At 34.1% G+C, this 27,416-nt stretch overlaps 2 protein-coding genes across 2 annotated transcripts in view; both read right to left on the bottom strand.

Annotated features, from left to right (window-relative positions):
- The window catches only part of LOC142336089 (mothers against decapentaplegic homolog 1-like), a 536,849-nt gene extending 525,733 nt beyond the window's left edge, over positions 1–11,116 (bottom strand). Inside the window, exon 1 of the mRNA XM_075384613.1 lies at positions 11,093–11,116. The gene's annotated coding sequence lies outside the window, so the exon portion shown is untranslated. The remainder of the gene's footprint in view (positions 1–11,092) is intronic.
- LOC142336090 (tyrosine-protein kinase yes-like) overlaps positions 1–27,416 on the bottom strand; it is a 65,995-nt gene that overhangs the window by 34,288 nt on the left and 4,291 nt on the right. The gene's annotated exons all lie outside the window — the stretch shown is intronic.

The raw sequence follows: 27,416 nt of genomic DNA on the forward strand, positions 1-27,416 counted from the left end.
AAATACATGCTTCACCCTAACCTGACCGCGTTCAAATTTGATATCAATTTTTTGCCTAAAGTAATGTGTTCAGCTCTGCATTCATAACTAAATTAAAACAAGACCACGTGTTTAAAATTTTGTATGTTAACAGGGGTTTGAAAAATAATTTTAAGAAGAAAAAGGCATCGGAGGCACGGAAGCAGGTTTGAGAGGTACTGATAATTGTTTTGAAAAATATTATTTTCCAAAGTGAAAATAGCAATGTGAATTTCAATAGCGAGTTTTTTATTCAACTACTAAAACGAACTTACTTTTTATTTGCTTATGGTTTGGAGGCTCTATTTTGTAATCCCCCCACATGCATATGCACGACCCCCCCCCCCCCCCATTTACAACATGTTATAGCATATTGATTGAATTTCATAAACTTAAGTATACAATTTTATACAAACGGCATTTACAATTTATTTATGCAGCGAAGTTTTGACATTAAGACGTATATGGTAATTGAACTTTGCTTATAATGTAAACAGACAAAGAACAATGCATGTTTTTAATATCTTTGCGCTTTTCATTCTTGGGAATAGCTTTATGGCACTAATTTTTTGACAACCGGAAACAAAAATTCATAATTCATCCATTCGTCTACCGGTACCAGCAATTTATTATGACTAAAATAAGGGATCTCTAAGGAGCAAAGAGAATATATTGGGGGGGGGGGGGTTGGTGCAAAAAAACATGGCTATATAAGGCTGGGGGCAATAGCAGAAAGAAAGCCGGCACCAAAATATTGAAATTTTACTCCTGGCCAATCACAATTGAGGAAATTGGAATATTGTTTTCTGATTGGCTGATAGCTCAACAAATTCTCCAAGTTTTTAAATGCGATATGCGTGTTAACGCAAAATTGCTCAGAAATCGCGATAAGCCATAATAGAATAATTCATCTTTGGGGAAACAGGTCTCACGTTCGGTTGTGATAGATTCTTATAAAGTCCCACGAGCCGCTGAGTTATGGCCATGGCCCGCGAGGCATGGAAAGATGCGGGAAAAAAGATAATCTAGCATTAGGCTATGTCCAATTTACGCTAAATGAACGCACAAAAGTACAGTGTTTTAATTTTCTCAAACAATCACAATAGTTGAAATTTCTTCATTTTGGTACGTTTATTTGTTAAGAACACACCGTGCAACAGATAAGCAATTCAATGAAGCATTTCATGTATGCTTTGTTGCGTGCATAAAGTTTTTGAAACATTTTTCTGAGCTAGTGGTTACTGGCATAATGGACAAAAAGAATCTCTCTCTATTCGTGTGCGCTTTTCTATTGTGCGCTGAATGCGAATGAGCTGACTTTGCGCTAATTAAACTCCTGTGTCTGATGCATGTTTGTTAAAACGTGAGTTAAAACAAATTCAAAATGAAATCAAAGCAATATTAATCTAATATACAGGTTAGGGTTCAGTCAAAAAGAGCCGACGTTAAACAACGCGGAATCTTGACAATGAAAAAAGGTCGAAACTGTAAAGTGCCTTTAATTACCATTAATTATAAGTTAACTATCACAAAAAGTCCTTTTTCGGGTAAATTGATCAAATTTCCAATTTTAATAGTTTTATATCGTGTCAAATGAGCCGCTGATGCACTGATGAACAACCCTAGCCCACCAAAATTATCGAGTGAAAATTATTTTTCTGCTGTGGCTTCTTTTTGTTAGAAAAAAGTAAAAACTTCTTGAATCGATTGAAAACTTTCTAGTCTCATTTCATGAAAAGATGGTGGATCGGTGCATTCATGATGTGTGTTTGAGTGTTGTGTATGTGTGAGTATCTGACATAATGTGTGCATATGAGCACTGAGTCATTAAATACATTTGGGATTTCATCCACGCTTTGTTAATATTTCTGATCTACGTTTTTATTCAAGATGCTTCCAAAGTACCTGTTGCATTAATTTTTGTATCGCAATTTTGTGTTGTGCAGACTGTTTTGAATACAGACTGGTTCCTACAATATAATGCATACGCTTCGGACGTTGTCGCACACCCCATGTTCAATAGGTGTTTTTATTTATTTGATTTGTGTGATCAAGAGAATTTGTGAAAATGTTTGAACAAATGAACATCTTAACTTTTTGATAAATAAAACTTTCTATATAGTTCAATAGTTCAAGAACCAACTAGGTTATGAAATGGGCAAAAAGTTCAACTTGTTATATCTCGTGTCAAACAAGGAGTGGGGAAGTCAGAGAAAGTTACCGCTGTTGTTTCGGAAATCATTGAATGGTCAAATGATAGCGGGGTGAGTAAATCGGGGCTAAACGACAGGTGGTTAAATACATACGGGTAAAAAAAACGAGACACCATTTTGGATGAATATTTATTTTGCATGGTAGGATTTTGTCACTCAGAAACGAATCTCGGTTAGAATTGTTTTTTTTTTCACTAAGCGAACTTCTTCGCGCGACTTTTTTTGCCTGTCAAGTCTTTTGATCTGTTGATTAGATGAGACAGAGAACAAAGCGAACCCTTAACTTCTGTGAGAAAACCTGGAGATTTGAATAGAAATATTTGTGTTCTTAGTGGGGCTGAGTTTCTAGTTTGGTAAAGAGATCGAATAATTTGAGCAATATTTCGCTAATTAAATCAGTAACTCGGGTGTTAAATTTCAATTTATAGTCAAAGTAGACAACTAGTTATTTACAATTATGCTTCAACATGATAGTCTCCGCCCCAAATTGGATTTCTGTAAATTATTGTGTTTCCTTAATGAAAAGTTTTGTCAACGTTGAGCATCATTTTGCAGTTCAAGATAATTTTTTTTGCAAAACTTTTTACAATACTTTCGGTACTTTTGCTCGGAGCGACTGATTCGTTATCGTTAGTTATCATAGAATTATGATTTGCAAACTAAATTTTTCGAGGTCACCTTTATTTCTTCCTTTATATCGTTTATGCATAGTATGAAAATTAACATTTGTCAATTGTAACATTAAGCAGTTGCACATTTAAAGATACAATTTAAAGGGCTATGTTTAACCAATTTTGTGTTATTCTCAATACAAATTCTGGCTTACGACATTTGTTATTGTTGTCATATTTTTTGAAGAAAAATGGGAGAACTTTTATGCTTGCCCCAATATTTTTATTGTTCAGACAATTTTTGACTGTTTTGGGGGCATCCCCTGTTAGCATATGTGGTTTCAATTTTAAGTTCATTGTGTCTAGAATTTCACTGCAAAGAGAAATTTTAGAAATTTTATTTTTTTGAAAGAATATTTAATCAGTTTCTGCACACAAAAACAAATGAGTTGTTAGGAGCAGCTCCGCGCACTCAGTCTCCTTTTATTGAGTTCCAATTTAATATAATTTATACCGTTTTGGGTGCAGAACTTTTTTAAAAGTACTCTTAATAAATTTTGATAACTTCGAGTTCAAGGGGGCTCAATCTTGAGGGTACACATGAGATAGCATCAGGTAATCAGACTGAGACAGCGCAGATAATAAAAAAACTTTAGGCTTCATGGAGCCAACGGATACTTCTCTAATAAGAGAGAAGTCAGATTTCTGCGAGTTTTTACTGACTTGTCGTGCTTTCACTGCAGCTTTTATTGTAATCTCTTGTCAACACCTGACTTCATCGCGACTGTTATTTAAAGACAACAATGTAATTCCATTAGTACTTTTCTTCAACTGCTCGACTCAGTTTTTATGGTTCTAAAGTTTTTTTGACGATTAATTTGAAAAAAACTGTCAACATTATTAATTTTAATTCCTCAACTCAAAGTACTGTAGTTCTTTTTGGCGTCCTGCCTGACTGTCCTTGAGGATGCTTAATTGTATTGATAAAAGGCAGTTTTTGTTTTATTTAACTTCATTTATTTTCATTACCTGTTTAGGACTAACGAGTTTTTCAAAACAGGTCATTGTACTTTTTAAATTTTGTTGCGACATCTATTTTGCTGTATTTTCCGTCATGTTGCTGACAGTTTCTTGAGTGTTGTACTGAGGTTATTTGAATAAATCGGACTTCAAGAGTTCCGTCTCTTCATAATCCTAATCATTTAATCGTCGTTATTTCAGTTAATGAATTTGAACTATTTTTAAAATTTATTAAAAGTTATTACTTCCTTTCACTGTTGATGAAATTTTTGTGCTTTTGTCTAAAACACCAACAACTAAGAGGTCTGAATTGCTCGCTAGTAAAATATGTTGACGTTCTGTTAATCCTTCTGGAATGTAGCTTATGGTTCTAGAGTTTCAACTTTTTATAGAGTTTCAAATTTTAGACTTCATGCTCATATAATAATAAAATGTTCATTCTCTGAGCGTTAACAAGACTAAAACATATATCCGTTTTTGTTTGTAAGGGGCCTTAGAGAGCTTTTTAATTTCTTCCCACAGTTATAAAAGCTACCAATTTGTTAAACGCTACTTTGTCCTAATTTTGCATCATAGGGTCTTTTTATGCTTTAAAGTTCATTATTTCTTGACATTTTTAAAACCAACAAAATTAGCATAAATCGGAATAGGCTTGACTCCACCTGTTTTGGAAACCCAATTAACCTTTTCTATTTTTGGCCAGCTTCTTAGCTCTCCGTAGTATTTTTTGCTATAACTTTGTTATCATTTGCAGTGGGTGTGTCTTTAGTGTTCTTGATCTGTGAAAAATGTTGATTTTTGAGGTTTCAAGTGTTAAATTTACATTTCTTTCACATTTGTGTAACACCAATAAACTTTTTGTTAGCAGAAAACATAAAATCATTCAATTAATCAAAATTAAACTTTCTTTACTTTTTCTTTGATTGAATTGTTTTCCAGGACTTGTCCTACTATGTTTATGATTTTCACAACTAGTTTGATTCGCGAATCTGCTGTTGACGCTAATTTATACAGATGCCTGAAATGATTTTTACTTCTTCATGTTATCAATCTTCTTCGTTTTACCTCAACAATGTTAATGGGATGTTGCTAGAAAAAAACTTAAGAAAAATTGAGACAATTTCTTCCTTGGATAGTGTAAGCCAACTAATCAAAAAAAAACACAACAATAATTTGGAAAAAAATGCTTTAGTCTCCAGTATTCTGTTGTTTTAACCGGAGTGTTAAAGCAAGGAGTAGCTTGAATTGAGCGGGTTTCACTGATTTGACGTTACTTGGAGCTGCTGTTTCTTTAATGATTTTTGGTTCCGTTTGCGATGATCTAGATGAAACTTGAAAACGTCATTGTTTTATTAAGGCTATTGTAAAATCTACAGCCACATTTTTACTTGATTTGATCAAAATGTTCTTGCTGAGGGAAGTAGAAAGTATGAATATAATTGAGTTTTAAAATTAACTTTGAATCAGAAGAAATCAATTTGACTTTAAAATGTATCAAATTTTACTTTAAAAAAATAACTTCTCTACGAGTTACAGACAAGAGCTGATGAAGCTCAATCAAAATTTTGTATAATGTCAAAAAACTCAAACTTAAAGTGTTCGTGTCTATTTACAGCACCTGTAAGGAAAACACCTTTGTTAATATATATGATAATTTAGGTGCAACTAATTATTTCGTAATTGAAGTTTAATCACTCAGGTTTTTGGTTCCTCTGAATACTGAAAAATTTGTTCCTGTCTCTTTTCGTTTCAAATTTTAGTTATATTACTCAAGTTATATTTCGTAGCAGCTCGATGAAAACAATGTTTAGCGCTAAAACAAATCTTCTGAAATATCCTTTTCGATATTTTGTTTTGATCTATATTATGCTTTCAAGTGCTAGTGCGGGAACATTCTGAGCCACGCACAAAACAAGCGAGCCTTTTCATTGTTTTGTAACTTTTTTCTCTCTACATATTTGTTAACTTCGCATGTGAGTTTTTCTCTAACTTCGTAAAAATAAAATTACCTTAAAGTTATCTAGTGTTCACTTCAGTGTTATAAAAAGAGCACCGAGTTTTCGAAAACATTATAAATTACCAAGAAATGTTGCACAGAATAAAACTTTCAATATTGTGTTTACACTCCTATACATTGAAAATACCTTTTAAATAGGACTATTTTAATGGAACTATTTGAAGTAATAGAAACAGATGTATGAAAACTGATCAATTCTGTCCGGTAAAATCTAAAACAAAGCCGTCGCTTCATTTCACATCGAAAAGACAAATACCATACATAAAACAAACTATTTATAGCAGAGAACCAGATTATTGGCGACAGATATTTTGACTATGTACAATTATAAGCTTTATCATGAATATAAAGCTTTGGAGTTGGTGATCACCGTAGACAAGCCATATTTAAACAGCACATGTGTAAACTAATTCATCTGGTTATAATGAAACAAATTATCAAGTAAACAAAAGCAAGAAAACGCTAAGCTATCCGCCTCTTTTGTCAAGTTAATCGGAAGCAAAAAAACATGAAATCATGCAGTTGGTTAGTTAATTAGTTTTCACTCCAAATCTATTCAATTTATTACAAGAGCATAAAGCCATTCTATCTAATACAGTCCTTCTGTAAGTCTAAATTTGGACTCTATCATCTAAAAAAAATTTATTGCTCGGATTATTAAGCTAAATCTGCTTTGCTGGACCAATACAGGAAAGACCAACACTATTAAAAGGATTTCTTTCCGGTTGCGGAAAAAACCCCACGGAAAAAAACCCACTTCATTTTAGATGGGAAATAAAGTCCGACGGAAATAAACCCCCACGGAAAAAAACCTCTACTTTACTATTAAAGAGTTGCGCATTTAGTGCGTTTGGCCATGCCTCGCGGGCCATAGCCATGCCTCAGCGGCCCATAAGAAAGAGAGAAAGAAAAAATTTCTCCAAAAATTAGACAGCAAATTAAATCAATTTAATTTAAAAATTTATTGAATCATATAATATAACAACAAAAAGTATCTCGGAGAAGACAGACAGACGGGGTTACTAAACCCACCTAGTATCTGCCCTGGCTAAAGTTAAATTGTTACAGTTAAATATTTAACATCCCCTGATAAGGTCTCCGGTGCCAACGCCAAGGAAAACAAACCTCAGAACGCTGTCATAGAGACATGAACAAGGAACAATGCTTAATCGGAAGAACGATTAACACTGTGTCTTTGCTAACGAGAGAGCCGTTGATTCCTATCCACTATGTATTAATTTAAAAAAAATTTTAAATCTTTTTTCTTCGTGCAGTTCGATTTTCTTTGTCGATTTTCTATGTGTAGACTTCGGTATTTTGCAAAAATAATACCACTTTTGAAGCCTCGGCACTTACAAAGTAAGTGCCGGAACAATTTTTGACTAGAGTTCATGGAAAGGAGTTCATAGGGTTCATTTGACAAGAGTTCAGAAAAAATTATTTGAAAATAATGGATACTGGCTCCTCATTATTCAGCAAGTAACTTTCTTTGAATTTATGATAAAATATTTTTTGCTAATTTTCGTTTTCAATATTTTGTGCTAGAACTTCATTCTTTTTCAATATATTAAATAACCTTGCACAACGATATGAAACAGAGGAGCGCTCAAACTGCTTTTTAAAGGATTGAATTTTTAGGTAATTTTTGGTAGACCTTATAGTGTTTCTGGTATTATGCTCATATTCAAAGAGTTTTCGTAGATAAGTTTCTGCTATGCATCTTTTTCAATGATTTCAGGACAAATTTCAGCAGCTCATATATATGAAACTCGAATAATGTTGGCAGTTTATTAGAGATAAAAATGTCCCTGGAACTACCTGACAATTGCCTGAAATAAATGAATTTTTAGTTTTCTTTGCAGATTGTAGATAGGTTAAAGCAACGAATAACTGCAACAGCCATATACCAAAATACTGTATTGAATTATTGGGTTAACATTGCTTCGATAGTAATTAATTAACTGTTTTCGTGGTACATAGTGACGCAGCTTACATATAATACCACATAGTTTTGAGAGTCTTTTCTTAATATATTCTATATAAGATTGAAAACTTAACTTAATATCTACATAGATTCCGAGATAATTACAAAATTTCGAACTTCAATTAAAACATCATCAAACTTAAACACTGATTTGGAAGCACTATTTTTGTTCCCTATATTCGTTTGTACGGTTTTTCCATATTTATTGAAAATTTATTAACAACCAATTATTGATGTTCTGCAGATCTTCTTGCACTGAATTATTGTCTTTATTGATTGCGGTAAGGTTTGCATCATCTGCAAATAAAATAAGATCACGAGATTTGCAAACTGTTGGCAGATCATTGATATAAATTAGGAACAACAATGGACCCAAAATTGAGCCTTGTGGAACTCCACAAAATATAGAAATTCACGATGAACAGGCCCTATTAACAATAAACAGCTGCTGTCTCCCATTTGAGTAGGATTTTATCCAATTTAAAGCTGGGCCCTTTATACCAGTGTTTTCCTTTCAACTTTTTAAATAAGATATCGTGCTCAAAGGTGTCAAAAGCTTTTTTAAGATCAAGAAAGAAATTGATAGCTTTTACATTTCGGCAATTCAATCTTATTTTTTGACTAATTCAGCAAGAGCATCAATTGTAGTGTGTTTGACACGAAACCCAAAATGCCTATTGAAAAGCAAATTATGATATTCCATGTAGGCATATATGCAAATGAACAAATCACGTTCTATAATTTTACACCAAACAATTAGAAGATTAGCAGTGAAATAGGTCTGTAGTTATTTTCATCTAGTTTTGATCCATCCTTTTGAGGGGGAATTACTTTACCCTTTTTAGATAATTGGGAAATTTTCCTTCTTTAAATGATTTATTGATTACCTGAGTTAGGTATGGAGTCGTGATATTTGATGAGAACTTTACTATGACATTAGAGAAATCATCATCACCAGATGAGATTTTATTGTGCAGATTTTCAATGATTTCTCTTACCTCGTCAATGGTTATTGGTTTCAGATACATGGAGTGGTTAACTTCGTTCATCTCAGGTAAAGGAACATGTTTAATTTTTTCTTTCAACTTCGGACCAACATTGGTGAAGAATGTGTTAAACTGCTCAGCAATGTCAATGCTGCTGGGATCAGTGCAACGTTCACTACATGAGTTTAACGCCGGTACTTGCGAACTTTTGCGATTAGTTCCTTTTATATCATTGATTAACTTGAATGTTTGCCTTGAGTTTCCCAAACATGATTCAAAATTTTTCTCTATAAAAATCTTTTTTAGCTTTTTTGACACACGTTTCAAAATTGTTGCGCAAAAATTTGAAATTTGTCACTGCCTCATTATTTTGCGGATTTTGTTTCATGATTCGATGTGCTTTATATGAAGCTTAAGTTTTTAAGTGAGTTGGTAAACCACTTCGGTACCTTAGACATTTTATCGTCACTCATTTCAGAGGAGCAAATTTGTTAGTGTTTTTCAGGAAAACGTTGGTGAATTTAGTAAATAATTCATTGGTACTATCAGAATCTAAAAAGTCACATCGATTGCTTAGGCTCCAGTCTAATTCAGATGAGTAGTTCGACAGTTGCTCTTGATATTTTATAAAGCTTACGTCTCTAAATGGCAGATAGTTTTGTTCAGTATCAACATTAATTGTCCACTTCAATCGGATAGGATAATGATCCCAGAAGTATTCATGAGTAAGTACACTGAAATCAGGGCTGGCAAAAATTTGATATATAAAGTGGTCTAGACAAGTTGCGGAGTTAGAAGTTTCCCTGGTAGTTTCAAGATTGGCAAGCTCAAAATCATTAGAAGAATAATTAGATTGTCATTGGTTCTTTACATGAATGTCGATGTTAAAAGCACCAGTTATGACAATAGGGCAATTTAAGGAAGTTAAATCATTCAAAAACTATCCGTTTTTTCGACGAGTTTTAGTTTATTTGTTCTTGGTGAGTTGTAGACAGTAGCAAATTTAAAGCTGTACTTTTTGTACTCTAATGAGACAAAAAAGTTCTCTTCCATATCTGTTGAGTGTGTTTCGAACAAGGACATGGAATCCTGAATTTGTATGATCACATCTCCTTCATGTGTGTTTCTATTATTAAATGCATAATTATTATAGCCTAGAACCAATAAGGAATCGATGTAATCGTTATCAGTTAATCAAGTTTCATGGAGACATATTGGTGGAGACTCAGGACTATGAACAAGTGCTTCCAAATCAATAAGATGTTTTTTAACGACCGAACATTCACAGTTAATATAGACATTGTAGTTTGTGTAATAGCACTAGGAGGAAGAGAAAGATTAGGATCCAGATTCTTGAATTTTTCTGATAAAAATTTACTTTTTCTCGATTATCTTTAAAGCAGCTCTGTACAGTATAAAAATCGTATCCCAACGCTTGACCACCATCATATAGAGAAATTTATACACTCTATTGTCACCTCGAGCTTTGACGTAGTGTATTGTTCCTTCTCTTGACCAAACTTTCTCGATGTTGTCGTCACTCTTCATTAAATTAAAAAACTTCAGTCTGGTTGCAGTCACGTCTTCAAAAATTCTAACGTTCTTCAGAATGTTGAACTTTTCCAGATTGTCTTGTTTCTTAAAAAATTTACCTTTGCAACCCTCCGGGTGCAATAAACAATCAGAGGACGTGCACCTGGCTTCTTAGTCGGCAATGGATGAGCAATAGAGAAATCTTTTGCACTAACCTTAGCCTCAAGAACAATAGCAAGATTAAAAACTCTGTCCATAACATCTGCAGAACTTTAAGGCATACCAATTATTCGCGCATTCTCTTGGCTGTTGTACGATTCCAGCGTTTCACTTTCACATTTAGTTTTCAGGTCACTTCTCTCTTCGGCGTAAAAAACTGTTTCTTTAACTTCCTTCGTAATGTCTTCTCTCAAACTTTAATGGCTCTCATCAACGGCGGCTTTGATTTTCGTAGTCAGTTGATCTTGAATCGATGTCACAAAATCGGGCATTGACTATGCTACTGCTGCTTGAATTTTTTCTTGAACCGTTTTAGTCAGGTCATTTTCGTTGTCTTCCGGGCTCAATGCACTACATAGACGCTTGTTTTCTGCTTTTGCGAGAGGTGTTTGATCGTGGTATCTTAAGATCTGGCATCTTTTGTGCGTCTTTATTCGGTGAGGTAGTCATCTGTTGTACGTCTTCACTCTGAGAATTAGTCATGTTCGTTCTCTATTTAATAAGTTTATCACAACAATTAGGCCCGTGGGACTTGATATGAAATATCACAACCGAACAAATTATCACGACCGAAATTCCATTTTAAAATGGGGGTTATTTTCCGTGGATGTTTATTTCCTATCTAAAGTTAAGTTGGGTTTTTTCCGTGGGGGTTTATTTCCTAGACCCTTTCTTTTTCATTTTTTTGACAAATGGGTTGTTTTTTAAAAGTAAACTCAGAACACCCGTCTTACATTTTTTATGATTGAATTCCGATCCATATGGGATTAAGGCAAGTTAAACATAATTAAAAACCATTCTTTTTTGAACCTGAGGAATTTTCAAGTTGATAAGAAGGAAGATAAAATAGGCAGCTCTTCGAACAAAACATTTGTGAAAATTTTACAAATAAGCACCAGGAAAACCCTATTCGTTTAGAGTTCACTTGAGATCATTCATCTCATTGCTGCAGATTAACATAGAGTTCTGTCCGTGTCTAGGTAATTGACGTTATGAGAGGGAAGTAAATTTATTCCGAGTATTCACTTAAATCCGTCTTCTTGCGACGTAAAGATATTTACTAGGATATGTAATTATTTTTCACGACCAATACTTTAAGATTATAGATATAAGCGTGTGAAAAAGATATGTGGTCAGCAAAATATAGGTCAAAGTTGTTTCAAAATTAGATATACCGTTAATTTTGTCACGATACCTGTTTTCAAACTAGCGTGCAATCAAGAGCCGATATTTTGTCACTATTATTTTTGCTCACCATCACTGCTGTCCACTCTGTCATACTTGTCAACAGTAACAGTTTCTCATCCCCTAAATCCGTTAACTCCGGATCATGGCTCTTCAGAAGATTTCATAATTGGATTTCAATCTTTTAATTGGGTCTAAAGTAATTGTAAAATAAAATCTGTGAAGAAAGATTTTACTGAAATTAAATTAATCGAAGAATTTTTTTCTAATTAATTGTGGAAATTGGTTAAGCTATTCGGACGAAATTCTGTCACTGATCTCCACGGTTAACGCAATAATTTTTCAGAGTGATAAAAATGTGAACAATTATTGCACCTGTTGTCAAGAAAAGGCCAAAACAAAATTACAAAATTACTTCACGCGTAGTCCACGATTTTGACACATGAAGACAGCCTCTTAAAAGCAATTTCGCTGATTAAAAAAAAACAATTTCGCTGAAAAAAGATGTTCAAATTTGCAGAAAACTCATTGGAAGCCCAATCCGAAGAGTTGATATCAGATCATAGGTTAAATGGACGCAATTTCAAAGCTGTCAGTATAATCCAGCATAAAAAAGCTAATTCTTACAAATGGAGATATGCAATAGGGAATACAAAACCTTGCCAGACAGAAGCTCAAATTTCAGAGGGTGCAACTGAAAAAATAGAAGACAATTTTGCAGCTTTTCTGCTTGAAACATCAACAGGTAAAATGTGGTCGTCCCGTCAAGACACGTGTCATTTATAAGTCCATAATTTGTTGAAACAAGTCTATTTTGATGTTATATTTAGTTCATTCTCTTCACCTATAAATTTTTCTAAACTTATCTTATATTCAGTTTCATTATTTCATATTATTTAATTTTCCTGATATAACTGTCCGTTCACCTTTGTTCACTTGATTGGCTATCGCTCTATAACTTTTTTCAAGTAAACTTATTGACAATGATTTCGCTTTGCAAAGCTCGCATACAAATTCTTCATAGTTATTTCGCACAGCGAAAGACATTGCATAAGAATTACAAGCAACATACCGCAGCCATCAGACACCAAACAAAGCCCTCTCAAAATTGCAGACAGGATCCCCCATCACCTCAGATGGGAATCGCGGAGGAAGCAATTTCAATTTGCCCTATTAGCCAATGACAACATGTTCATAGATACTTTGCTTAAACCAAAGTTCGAAAACCTTGGACTAGCTTTGTAACCTTTCTACTAAGGACGATGCACAGATCTTCAGACCAATCAGAAGTCGAACCTAATGCAAGGAACGCACAGCAGAAAAACAAATGGCAGAAGAAAGGTCAACGAAAAGTCGAAGTAGAAATTCTAAGTGGGAATAAGTTTTAGGCACTAATGGATCAAAATTCAGTATCAGTCCTATACCTAAGCATTGGAGTAAAAAATAGACGTGTTTTCAACTGAAAATATCCCTCTAATTTCGTAGACAACCTAACCTCGCCAAATTTCTGGAACCTCGTAGAAAAAACATTCATTCACTCACGAAACATCTCGTTTGACAGACATGTGTTCTTAATCACTAAAAACTTGAAAAGCGAAGTGCTTGAGCAGTTTCACAGTAAACTCCCTGAACTAGCAGAAAAATGTGACATTGAAAAAAAGAGACGAAAAACTGATTAGAGGCAAGAATATAACAAACCTGGTAGCCCATCCCCATTTGAAAAGAATTCCGCAAAACTACAAAGGAATCTTGTAAAGCACTTGAGTTGAAAACGCAAATGGAACTGCGCTTGAGAAACCAGCGTCAGAATCCAGTACACAATAATTTTCAATTTCGACTATTTAGTCTTTGACCAAGGTCCTACCCGCCATGTTGGCTATCAAAGAGTTTCATCACAATGTTGGCTTCCAACACACACCAGCATCTAATTTCTAAAATGGTGCTCTAAAGTGGTCTCCTGTTCACAAAAAGGAATGCAATGCACGAGGCAAACAGTGAAGTAATTGCAGATTGTTAAATCTTTTCACAAAAGTAATTTAAACTCCCAACTCAATAACAGCAGAAATATAGTAAATACCGTAGAACAAGAAACTCCAACCGAGAATTCTCGTATTTTTGCTCGCACCGATTCATATAACAAAGTATATGAATCAGAAGAGACCATTTCCGACGTTAACTGAAACCAATGAAACTGACGCAACGATTGAACTCGTGAATATGCCCATTAAAATCAAAACTATAACTGTCACAAGACTTGCGGACTCTGATAGTGCACATGCTTGATTTTCGACAGATCATTTGCGATTCCAATTGTGAAATGGAAAAGTCACCACAAGCGTTTTGTGTGGAAAATTAAAAGCAACCGCATCTAAGATTTTTTTTGAATGGACCAATTGACACTCAAGAACGAATCCGTACATCAGTTTCAGAAATGGATGACATATCCCCTAAAAGAAACTCGCGGTGGTATCCATTGGTCTAAACCATTGATCGAATGGGATCTTTTTGAAAATTTAGGCAAGGCTGTTAAAAAAAATAACAAATCTAGTCCTATAACTCACTTTGGTCGTTCAAACTCATATAGCTTATTCAAAGTTTCCTAAAAACCGAAACTTGACATCAAAAGGGAATACAGAAATCGATTGGCCGGGTAACCATTCTTCCTAACTTGTTGTTTCATGCCGCCCCTTCAAAAAAAACCGCCAGCAATGCTATCTCTTGCGTTTGCAAAACCTCTCAAAAGGGTTATTTTTTCTCAGTTCAGTACACTATATCAGTAACTTCAAACCAATTTTTTGCTCTAATATGCGATTCAACTCGTCAGTTTTTAGTGCACGGGAAAAAAACGCATATTATCGGAAACTCGCGATAAACATTTATTAGAAATAAAAAGCGCACGACAAATAAAAAAGAAAAATTTCACTGAAGCTTGTCACTTCGAACACATGTAAAACGTCAAGCACCACGTTTTCGGTGCAGCATTAGAAAACCTAACGGTAGATGTTTGCAAACCCATTATACATGCCTTGTGTTTTTTTAAATTTGTGTGTTGTCGCACTTAAAGAACGTTACAAAGTTGATGAACAACAAATGATAGGAGTGGTATGCTCAATTGAATACTCTAAAAATTGTATGAAGATGGAACAAAATTAATCACAAAACAAAGATCACCACCAAACTGCACGTCAGTCTTATCAAAATCTAAAAAGGTGGCATTTTATGATGAAGATTTCATTATTGAAAATGGACCTATTTCGTCAACTACAATTTCATTAAATTTAACCTCAGAACGATCTGCACCTCGATTACATTCACTTTATTCAGCACAAGCTGCCGCACCGCAAAAGGAACCTCTAAAAAACATTAAAACCAAATAATTACACTGACGTTTTCGCACCGCATGTAAGAAAGCAATAGTTTAATTCACCACTAACCAAGCAATTACCAGTTGCAATTCACACTGCTAGTCTAAGTAACTTAAAGTATTTAGAGTATAAAATAATCTAAAATGTAGGCTAAATATTGCACATTTAAAACCACAACTACAATCAACAAGATAATTGCACATCATAATCTGTCCAATAAAACCTTTCATTTAAAAATAACTTTCCTAAATTTTACGTTGCAAAAACAGAAAACGATTGGCCAGGTAACCATTCTTCCTAACCTGTTGTTTCATGCCGCCCCTTCAAAAAACTGTCATCAATGCTATGTCTTGCGTTTGCAAAACCTCTCAAAAGAGTTATTTTTTCTGAGTTCAGAATACTATATCAGTAATTGTGTATCAATTTTTGCTCTAACATGCAATCCATCTTGTCAGTTTTTAGTCCACGGTTAAAAAAACGCATATTATTGGAAACTCGCGATAAAAATTTATTAGAAATAAAAACGCATGACAAATACAAAAGAAAATTTCACTGAAAATTGTTTCTTTGAACACGTGTAAAACGTCAAGCATCGTGTTTTGAAGTCGCTGCAGCATTAGAACACCTAACAGTAGATGTTTGCAAACCCATTATACATGCCTTGTGTTTTTTAAATTTGTGTGTTGTCGCACTTAAAGATCGTTACAAAGTTGATGAACAACAAATGATAGGAGTGGTATGCTCAATTGAATACATTACAAAATTGTATGAAGAAGGAACAAATTTAATCACAAAACAAAGAGCACAAGTTTTAGTTCTTAGAGAAAATCACTCAGACACTGGTCATCATACAATGGTCGTTTCAATAGCCGGATTGAAACATCGTCCTGATCAATTTTCAACCGCACACGTGCCAGACTCCTAAATAGGTCTAGATGTTATTTTGCACGTCACTCTTATCACAATTTAAAAAGGCGGCATATTATGATGAAGATTTCATTGAAAAGGGCATTTTTTTCAAGGTTCAGTAATCTATATAAGTTATTCCTTACCGATTCTAGATCTAATGTGCAATCCCAATTGTCAGTTTTTAGTCTAAGTCCAAAATATTCATATTATCGGAATCTCACGGTTAGTATTTTTTGCAAATAACAAAGCGCGTAACAGCTACGACAGAAAATTGTCGGTGAAGCCTGTCTCTTCGAAGATAATTAAAACGTCATGCATCACGTTCTGAAGTCGGTGCAGCATTAGAACACCTAACAGTAGATGTTTGCAAACCCATTATACATGCCTTGTGTTTTTTAAATTTCTGTGTTGTCGCACTTAAAGATCGTTACAAAGTTGATGAACAACAAATGATAGGAGTGGTATGCTCAATTGAATACTCTAAAAATTGTATGAAGATGGAACAAAATTAATCACAAAACAAAGAGCACCACCAAACTGCACGTCAGTCTTATCAAAATCTAAAAAGGTGGCATTTTATGATGAAGATTTCATTATTGAAAATGGACCTATTTCGTCAACTACAATTTCATTAAATTTAACCTCAGAAAGATCTGCACCTCGATTACATTCACTTTATTCAGCACAAGCTGCCGCACCGCAAAAGGAACCTCTAAAAAACATTAAAATCAAATAATTACACTGACGTTTTCGCACCGCATGTAAGAAAGCAATAGTTTAATTCACCACTAACCAAGCAATTACCAGTTGCAATTCACACTGCTAGTCTAAGTAACTTAAAGTATTTAGAGTATAAAATAATCTAAAATGTAGGCTAAATATTGCACATTTAAAATCACAACTACAATCAACAAGATAATTGCACATCAAAATCTGTCCAATAAAACCTTTCATTTAAAAATAACTTTCCTAAATTTTACGTTGCAAAAACAGAAAACGATTGGCCAGGTAACCATTCTTCCTAACCTGTTGTTTCATGCCGCCCCTTCAAAAAACTGTCATCAATGCTATGTCTTGCGTTTGCAAAACCTCTCAAAAGAGTTATTTTTTCTGAGTTCAGAATACTATATCAGTAATTGTGTATCAATTTTTGCTCTAACATGCAATCCATCTTGTCAGTTTTTAGTCCACGGGTAAAAAAACGCATATTATTGGAAACTCGCGATAAAAATTTATTAGAAATAAAAACGCATGACAAATACAAAAGAAAATTTCACTGAAAATTGTTTCTTTGAACACGTGTAAAACGTCAAGCATCGTGTTTTGAAGTCGCTGCAGCATTAGAACACCTAACAGTAGATGTTTGCAAACCCATTATACATGCCTTGTGTTTTTTAAATTTGTGTGTTGTCGCACTTAAAGATCGTTACAAAGTTGATGAACAACAAATGATAGGAGTGGTATGCTCAATTGAATACATTACAAAATTGTATGAAGAAGGAACAAATTTAATCACAAAACAAAGAGCACAAGTTTTAGTTCTTAGAGAAAATCACTCAGACAATGGTCATCATACAATGGTCGTTTCAATAGCCGGATTGAAACATCGTCCTGATCAATTTTCAACCGCACACGAGCCAGACTCCTAAATAGGTCTAGATGTTATTTTGCACGTCACTCTTATCACAATTTAAAAAGGCGGCATATTATGATGAAGATTTCATTGAAAAGGGCATTTTTTTCAAGGTTCAGTAATCTATATAAGTTATTCCTTACCGATTCTAGATCTAATGTGCAATCCCAATTGTCAGTTTTTAGTCTAAGTCCAAAATATTCATATTATCGGAATCTCACGGTTAGTATTTTTTGCAAATAACAAAGCGCGTAACAGCTACGACAGAAAATTGTCGGTGAAGCCTGTCTCTTCGAAGATAATTAAAACGTCATGCATCACGTTCTGAAGTCGGTGCAGCATTAGATCAATAAAAGCAGGTGTTTGGAAACCCATTGCACCTGCCATGTAATTTTTAAGTTTGTGTGTTGTCGCACTTGAAGAACGTTACAGTGTTAATGAACCAAAAAATTAGGTGTGGTATGGCCAATTGAATAAATTAAAAATTATATGGATGGAAATGGAAAAAAAATTAATCACGGACCAAGGAACACTACCTTTAGTCCTTTAAAAAAATTGCTAGGACAATGATCATCATACAATGGTCGTTTCAACAGCCGGGTTGAAATATCGTCCTGATTATTTTCAACCGCATACGTGCCAGACTCCTAAATAGGTCTAGTTGTTATTTTGCGCGTCACTCTTATCAAAATATAAAAGGGTGGCATATTATGATGAAGATTTCATTGTTGAAAATGAAGCTATTTTGTCAACTAAAAACTCATTAAATTTAAACTCAGAAAGATCTGCACCTCGATTACATTCACTTTAATAAGCACAAGCTGCCGCACTGCAAAAAAATACGCCTCTAAAAAGAGTTGAAATCAATTCATTCCACTGACGTTTTCGCGCCGCATGTAAGAAAGCGATATTTTAATTCACCACTCACCAATCTCACGGTAAAAATTTTTTGCAAATAATAAAGCACGTAACAACTACGACAGAAAATTGTCGGTGAAGCCTGTCTCTTCAAAAACAATTAAAACGTCATGCATCACTTTCTGAAGTCGGTGCAGCATTAGAACAATAACAAAAAGATGTTTGGAAAACCATTGCACCTGCCTTATGTTTTTTAAGTTTGTGTGTTGTCGCACTTAAAGAACGTTACAGTATTAATGAATAAAAAAATTAGTGGTGGTATGGCCAATTGAATAAATTAAAAATTATATGGATGGAAATGGAATAAAATTAATCACCGACTAACGAGCACTACCTTTAGTACTTAAAAATCGCTAAGACAATGATTATCATACAATGGTCGTTTCAATAGCCGGGTTCAAACATCGTCCTGATCAATTTTCAACCGCACACGTGCCATGCTCCTAAATAGGTTTAAATGTTATTTTGCACGTCACTCTTATCAAAATCTAAAAAGGTGGCATATTATGATGAAGATTTCATTGTTGAAAGAGGAGCTTTTTTGTCAACTAAAAATTAATTAAATTTAAACTCAGAAAGATCTGCACCTCGATTACATTCACTTTAATCAGCAAAAGCTGCCGCACTGCAAAATACACCTCTAAAAGCATTAAAATCAATTATTTCCACTGACATTTTCACCCCGCATGTAAGAAAGCAATGTTTTAATTCACCACTCACCAATCTCACGGTAAAAATTTTTTGCAAATATTAAAGCGCGAAACAACTACGACAGAAAATTGTCGGTGAAGCCTGTCTCTTCGAAAACAATTAAAACGTCATGCATCACGTTCTGAAGTCGGTGAAGCATTAGAACAATAACAGCAGATGTTTGGAAAACCATTGCACCTGTCTTGTGTTTTTTAAGTTTGTGTGTTGTGTTGTCGCACTTAAAGAACCTTACAGTGTTAATGAATTAAAAAATTAGGGGTGGTATGGCCAATTGAATACTTTAAAAATTATATGAAAGGAAATGGAATAAAATTAATCACGGACCAACGAGCACTGCCTTTAGTCCTCGAAAAAATCGCTAAGACAATGATAATCATACAATGGTCGTTTCAATAGCTGGGATGAAACATCGTCCGGATCAATTTTCATCCGCATACGTGCCAGAATCCTATATAAGTCTAGTTGTTATTCTGCACGTCACTCTTATCAAAACCTAAAAAGGTGGCATTTTATAATGAAGATTTCATTGTTGAAAAAGGAGCTATTTTGTCAACAAAAAATTAATTAAATTTAAACTCAGAAAGATCTGCACCTCGATTACATTCACTTTAATCAGCACAAGCTGCCGCACTGCAAAATACACCTCTAAAAGCATTAAAATCAATTAATTCCACTGACGTTTTCGCCCCGCTTGTAAGAAAGCAATATTTTAATTCATCACTCACCAATCTAACGGTAAGAATTTTTTGCAAAAAACAAAGCGCGTAACAACTACGACAGAAAATTGTCGGTGAAGCCTGTCTCTTCGAAAACAATTAAAAAGTCATGCATCACGTTCTGAAGTCGGTGCAGCATTAGAACAATAACAGCAGATGTTTGGAAAACCATTGCACCTGTCTCGTGTTTTTTAAGTTTGTGTGGTCGCACTTAAAGAACGTTACAGTGTTAATGAACAAAAAAAATTAGGGGTGGTATGGCCAATTGAATAAATTAAAAATTATATGGATGGAAATGGAATAAAATTAATCACCGACTAACGAGCACTACCTTTAGTACTTAAAAATCGCTAAGACAATGATTATCATACAATGGTCGTTTCAATAGCCGGGTTCAAACATCGTCCTGATCAATTTTCAACCGCAAACGTGCCATGCTCCTAAATAGGTCTAGATGTTATTTTGCACGTCATTCTTATCAAAATCTAAAAAGGTGGCATATTATGATGAAGATTTCATTGTTGAAAGAGGAGCTTTTTTGTCAACTAAAAATTAATTAAATTTAAACTCAGAAAGATCTGCACCTCGATTACATTCACTTTTATCAGCAAAAGCTGCCGCACTGCAAAATACACCTCTAAAAGCATTAAAATCAATTATTTCCACTGACATTTTCACCCCGCATGTAAGAAAGCAATGTTTTAATTCACCACTCACCAATCTCACGGTAAAAATTTTTTGCAAATATTAAAGCGCGAAACAACTACGACAGAAAATTGTCGGTGAAGCCTGTCTCTTCATAAACAATTAAAACGTCATGCATCACGTTCTGAAGTCGGTGCAGCATTAGAACAATAACAGCAGATGTTTGGAAAACCTTTGCAGCTGTCTCGTGTTTTTTAAGTTTGTGTGTTGTCGCACTTAAAGAAGGTTACAGTGTTAATGAATAAAAAAAGAGGGGTGGTATGGCCAATTGAATATTTTAAAAATTATATGAATGGAAATGGAATAAAATTAATCACAGACCAATGAGCACTACCTTTAGTCTCTAAAAAAATCGCTAAGACAATGATAATCATACAATGGTCGTTTCAATAGCCGGGTTGAAACATCGTCCTGATCATTTTTCAACTGCACACGTGCCAGACTCCTAAATAGGTCTAGTTGTTATTCTGCACGTCAGTCTTATCAAAATCTAAAAAGGTGGCATATTATGATGAAGATTTCATTATTGAAAATGGAGCTATTTGTCAACTACAAATTCATTAAATTTCAACTCAGAAAAATCTGCACCTCGATTGCATTCACTTTAATCAGCACAAGCTGCCGCACTGCAAAATACACCTCTAAAACGCATTATAATCAATTTTTTCCACTGACGTTTTTGCGCCGCATGTAAGAAAGCAATATTTTAATTCACCAATCACCAAGCAATTACCAGTTGCAATTCAAACTGACAGTCTAAGTACCTTAAAGGATTTATATTAAAAAATAACCTAAATTGTAAGCTAAATATTGCAAATTTAAAACTACAACTGCAATCAACAAATTAATTGGACATCAAAATCTATCCAAAAACACTTTTCATTGAAAAAAAACTTTCCTAAATTTTACGTTGCAAATCAGAAATTGATTGGTCGGGTAACCATTTTTCTCAAACTATTGTTTCATGCCATCCCTCCCCGCTCAAAAAACATCAGCGATACTATCTCTTAATTTTGCATAGGGCTCTGAAAAGGGCCATTTTTTCTAGGTTCAGTAAACTGTATAAGTAATTCTTTACCATTTCTAGATCTAATTTGCAATCCAGTTTGTCAGTTTTTAGTCTAAGTCCAAAGTATTCATATTATCGGAATCTCACGGTTAATTTTTTTTGCAAATAATAAAGCGCGTAACAACTACGACAGGAAATTGTCGGTGAAGCCTGTTTCTTCGAACACGATTAAAACGTCATTCATCGCGTTCTGAAGTCGGTGCTGCATTAGAACAATAACAGCAGATGTTTGGAAACCCATTGCACCTGCCTTGTTTTTTAATTTTGTATGTTGTCGCACTTAAAGAACGTTACAGTGTTAATGAACAAGAAAAATTAGGGGTGGTATGGCCAATTGAATAAATTAAAAATTATATGGATGGAAATGGAATAAAATTAATCACCGACCAAAGAGCACTACCTTTAGTCCATAAAAAAATCGCTCAGACAATGATCATCATACAATGCTTGTTTCAATAGCCGTGTTGAAAGATCGTCCTGATCAATTTTCAACCGCATACCTGCCTAAATAGGTCTAGGTGGTATTTTTCACGTCACTCCTATCAAAAAGCTAAAAAGGCTGCATTTTGTTATGAAAAATTCATTGTTGAAAATGGAGTTAATATGTCAACTACAAATTCTTTAAATTTAAACTCAGATCTGCACCTCGAATATATTTATTTTATTCAGCACAAGCAGTCGCAGTGCAAAATTCACCTCTAAAAAGCTTTAAATTCAATTAATTCCACTGTCGCCTTCGCATCGCGTTTAAACTCGCAAAATTTTAATTCACAACTCACGAAACAATTACCGGTTGCAATTCACACTGACAGTCTAAGTACCTGAAATTAATAAAAGTATAAAGTAACCTTGAGTATATATTAAAAATTGCATATTTCAGACTACAAATACTAATAAACCAATTACTTGCACATCGAAATCCATTCCAAATAAACCTTTCATTCCACAAAATTGACGCTAATGATTTCTTCCCGCATAAAACTCACAAAACGTCTGTTAATTTTGTACGAATTAGAACACATTCGAGTATCAAAATTCTGGTATTAACTAAAAAAAATTAAATGGCTATTTTTCAGCGAAAACCAATCTTGCCGCAATGAAAAATCCATCTCGACAACCAAAGCAACGATGTCACCAACTTCAACCACATCAATCTAAAATCTTCAAAAGTCCTCCAAATAGACCCATCAGAACACACCCCATATTTTATAGGACCTTTAAAAGAGCATCAGCACCACATCAACAACAACCCTCAACCACGGCCCATACTTTTTGGGCATCTCTTCAACTATGTAAACAAAAAAACAAAGATTTTACCATTCAAAGCTCAATCTGCTAGAAAATCAAACACCCTGCTAAGCCATATCTTTAATACATCAAAATCATCAAAATTGTTGCATGAAAAAATAATTGAAAGTATAAGTACCACAAATTAGATGACGATACAGTTAACTCAGAGTCCACCTTTTGCGGGATCAGGAAAGGAATTACTGATATTTGACATAAAAATGGCGATGATGTTGAGGGCCACTCGCGATGCAAGCAAGATGGAATATAATGAAACTGACGACAAATTACAATTTGTTCGTGCAACAAACACAAAAATCAAGAAAGAATGTAGTTGCAAAACAAAAAATTTACACAAAATTTGAAAGGAGACACGCTCATAAAGCATTAGAAAAGATAATCCGCAAAAAAAGAAAACGAGATCATCCAATAAATCGAATGTATCACACGCAATGCGAAAAAGGCTTCCGAAATAAAAACAATTTCTCAGCCTTGCGATTTGCGCCAACGAAAATTGAAGCTCTTCGAATTATGATCACTCCAGCAATCGGAAGTTCACCCGCATCCAAACAAGTGGACCCAAAAGCACCCCTATATCCATTTCCTTATCTGGCAGGCGAGTGAGACGAAACCCTAGCTATTATGAAAAAACAAGAACTCATCAGACTCGCCACGTTCAAACAGTAATCACCACAAGCAACACCTGAAGGCATTTAACCCTTATCTACATACGAAGATGTTACGACTGATGAAAATTGATTATGAATCGAGATTAAACCACAAAAAACTTGAAAACATTTCAAATAGCATTTATCAGTAGATTTTCATAGCCAATAAACTTTGTTTATGTTAATTAACAGTGGAATGAATTCTAATACTCGTGATTATATCATTAATAACATTTCAATTCTGTTCAATTTTAAAAAACTGATGGGCAGATCAAACATAAGTTAAAAATGCGAAGCAATAGATATTATTTGATGTTATTTTCAGTTTCTTCTACTAACTTTCCTAGACTTTTTTCATGTGCATTTTTTGCGTTTTGTTTATCTTCTTAAAATTGTTTTGCCTGTATAATTGTCTGTTCACATTTTTTTCATTTTAATAGCAAATCAATTCCTGATTCTTTTCAATTTTGCACATCAAATACGGTTTTGATATCTTTTAATTCTGCTCTGCATTTTCAATTCATCTAGTGATAGTGATTTCGAACCACGAAAAACACTGCGGAGTAATAACTATGAAAACGCATTTGCAGAAGTCTCGCAAAAGAAAGGGGCCTCGCTTTCATCCCATCAAAATACGAAGAAGAAACCAATGCTTAAATTTCTTGATTGCATCAATTAGTTGGCAAAGTTTCAAATACACGGACTTGAATAAAATTCAGTTGAAAAAAATGAAAAATATGCAACATATTGATTCATTGATTCGCATCAAAATTAAATTAACATTTGATTCGTTTAGTACGCATCAACAATGGCTGAACAAAAATTTCGTTTAGTACTGTTTTTAAGGACTAAAAAATGAGCAGTTTTTTCTTAGAACAAATAATTTTTAAAATTACGCACCCAAATTGAACCCAAAACACAGGTACTAGATCAAAACTAGGATACCGGTTAGAATTTTCAAGATAATAGGAGTTCGACATGCATTAGATTTTTTGACTGAGATATCCGAACCCATGGGGGACTGTGCTTTGCAGAACAATTTGAAAACAGGCATCGTCCTCAATCAGGGATAATCCTCGGTTTTATAAAAACTAAAAAGTAAAAAAAACTGTTTTCTGTCTAAAATCAATTGAAATCCCGTTCCGCAAAAGTTGAAGCAAAAACACTAACGCAGAAAGCGAAGTTCAACTTTTGAGATGTCATCAATGACAATCCAGCAAAGAGTTCCAGAGTATCAAACAGTTCTAATGTGAAACCATGAAAAAAAGTTTGAAAAATTAATAACAATGATACCTTTTTGAAATCATTCTAAAGACATAATTTAGAACTACTCAAAAACAATTAATATGGTTTTTCATAAAAACATATATTAATGCGATATCTTGATACACTGGTCGATTTAGTTTCTCAACAGACAAGTAACACCGAGTCGCAAAGCTCTACCTATTATTCTACTATTGACTTCAATTACACATAAAGTCAACTAAATCTGCATTGTGATGCTGCAAAAAATTGTAAACATAATTTAAGAGCTGGAGAAAAAACAAGTGCTTGTCGCTTTCAGACTGAACTCCACGGATTCACTGAAATGCCTGATTAGCTGGAAAATACGCATCGTTTTCTGGAAACAATCTTCAAAGTAAAAAAGTGCTCTGATGAAAAAGAATTGGAATATGCATTTGAATGGCCTATCGATCACGTAATAAAAAGAACTGAAATAACCTTCCTAAAAATTACGTTGCAAAAACAGAAATCGATTGGGCCGGTAACCATTCTTCTTAACCTGTTGTTTCATGCCGCCCCCTTCAAAAGACCGTCGGCAATGCTAATATTTGCGCTTGCAAAAGATCCTAAAAGGGTCATTTTTTTCGGTTTAGTACACTATATCAGTAATTAAATACCAATTTTAGCTCCTATATACGATCCAACTCGTCAGTTTTTAGTCCAAGGACAAAAGAGTGCATATAATCGGAAACTCGCGATTAACATTCATAAGAAGTAAAAAGCGCATGACAAATAGAAAAGAAAAATTTCACTGATGCTTTTCTCTACGAACAAGTGCAGAACGTCATGCATCACGTTCTGAAGTCGGTGCAGCATTAGAACACCTAACAGCAGAACACCTAACACCTGCCTTGTGTTTTTTATATTTGTGTGTTGTCGCACTCAAAGAACGTTAAAGTGTTAATGAACAAGAAAAATGATGGGTGGCATGGGCAATTGAATACTTTAAAAATTATATGGATCGAGATGGAATAAAATTAATCACGGACCAAAGAGCACTACTTTTAGTCCTTAGAAGTTGCTAAAACATTGGTGATTATACAATGGTCGTCTCACGAGCAGGGTAGAACATCTTCCCAATCAATTTTCAACCGAATACTTGCCAGACGCCCAAATGGGACTAGGTGCTATTTTTCACGTCACTCCTATCAAAAAGCTAAAAAGGCGGCGTATTATGATGAAAAATTCATTGTTGAAAATGTAGTTAGTTTGTCAACAACAAAATTATTAATCTCAAACTCAGAAAGATCTGCACCTCGATTACATTCACTTTTTTCAGCACAAGCAGCCGCACTACCAAATACAACTGTAAGAAGCTTTAAATTCAATTATTTCCACTGACGCCTTCGCAATTTGTTCAAACTCAAACAAAAATTATTTCGCAACTCACCAAGCAATTACCAGTGGCAATTCACTCTGACAGTCTAAGTACCTGAAATTAATATTAGTATAAAGTAACCTGAAGTAAAAATTAAAAATTGCATATTTCATATTACAAATACTAATTAACAAATTACTAATGAACTCATAAAACAATAGAAAAGAAAATCCGCTAAAAAAAGAAAACGAGATCATCCAATAAATCGAATGTATCACACGAAATGCGAAAACGACTTCCGAAATAAAAACAGTTTCTCAATTTTGCGATTTGCGCCAAAGAAATTTGAAGCTCTTCGAATTATGATCACTCCAGCAATCGGAAGTTCACCCGCATCCAAACAAGTGGACCCAAAAGCACCCCTATATCCATTTCCTTATCTGGCAGGCGAGTGAGACGAAGCCCTAGCTATTATGAAAAAACAAGAACTCATCAGACTCGCCACATTCAAACAGTAATCACCACAAGCAACTCCTGAAGGCATTTAACCCTTATCTACATACGAAGATGTTAAGACTGATGAAAATTGATTACGAAATGATGTTACACCACAAAAAACTTAAATACATTTCAAATAGCATTTATCACTAGACTTTCATAACCAATAAACTTTGTTTATGTTATTTAACAGAGGAATGAATTCTAAAACTTGTATTTATCTCATTATTAGTATTTGAATTCGGTTTAATTTTAAAAAACTGATTGGCAGATCAAACATAAGTTAATGCTGCCAAGCAATAGATCTTATTTGATGTTATGTTCAGTTCACTTTCTTCGACTCTAACTTTCCTAGACTTACTTCAAGTGCCTTTTTTGCATTTTGTTTATCTTCTTCTTAAAATTGTTTTGCCTGTATAAATTTTTGTTCACATTTTTTCATTTTATTAGCAAATCAAGTACTGATTCTCCTCAGTTTTGCAGATCAAACACGGTTTCTTAATTCAATCTTTTAATTCTGCTCTGCATTTTCAATTAATCTAGCGATAG

The sequence above is a fragment of the Convolutriloba macropyga genome, chromosome 3 (assembly GCF_964194025.1).
Source record: "Convolutriloba macropyga chromosome 3, txConMacr16.3, whole genome shotgun sequence".
NCBI classification, from domain to species: Eukaryota; Metazoa; Xenacoelomorpha; order Acoela; family Convolutidae; genus Convolutriloba; species Convolutriloba macropyga.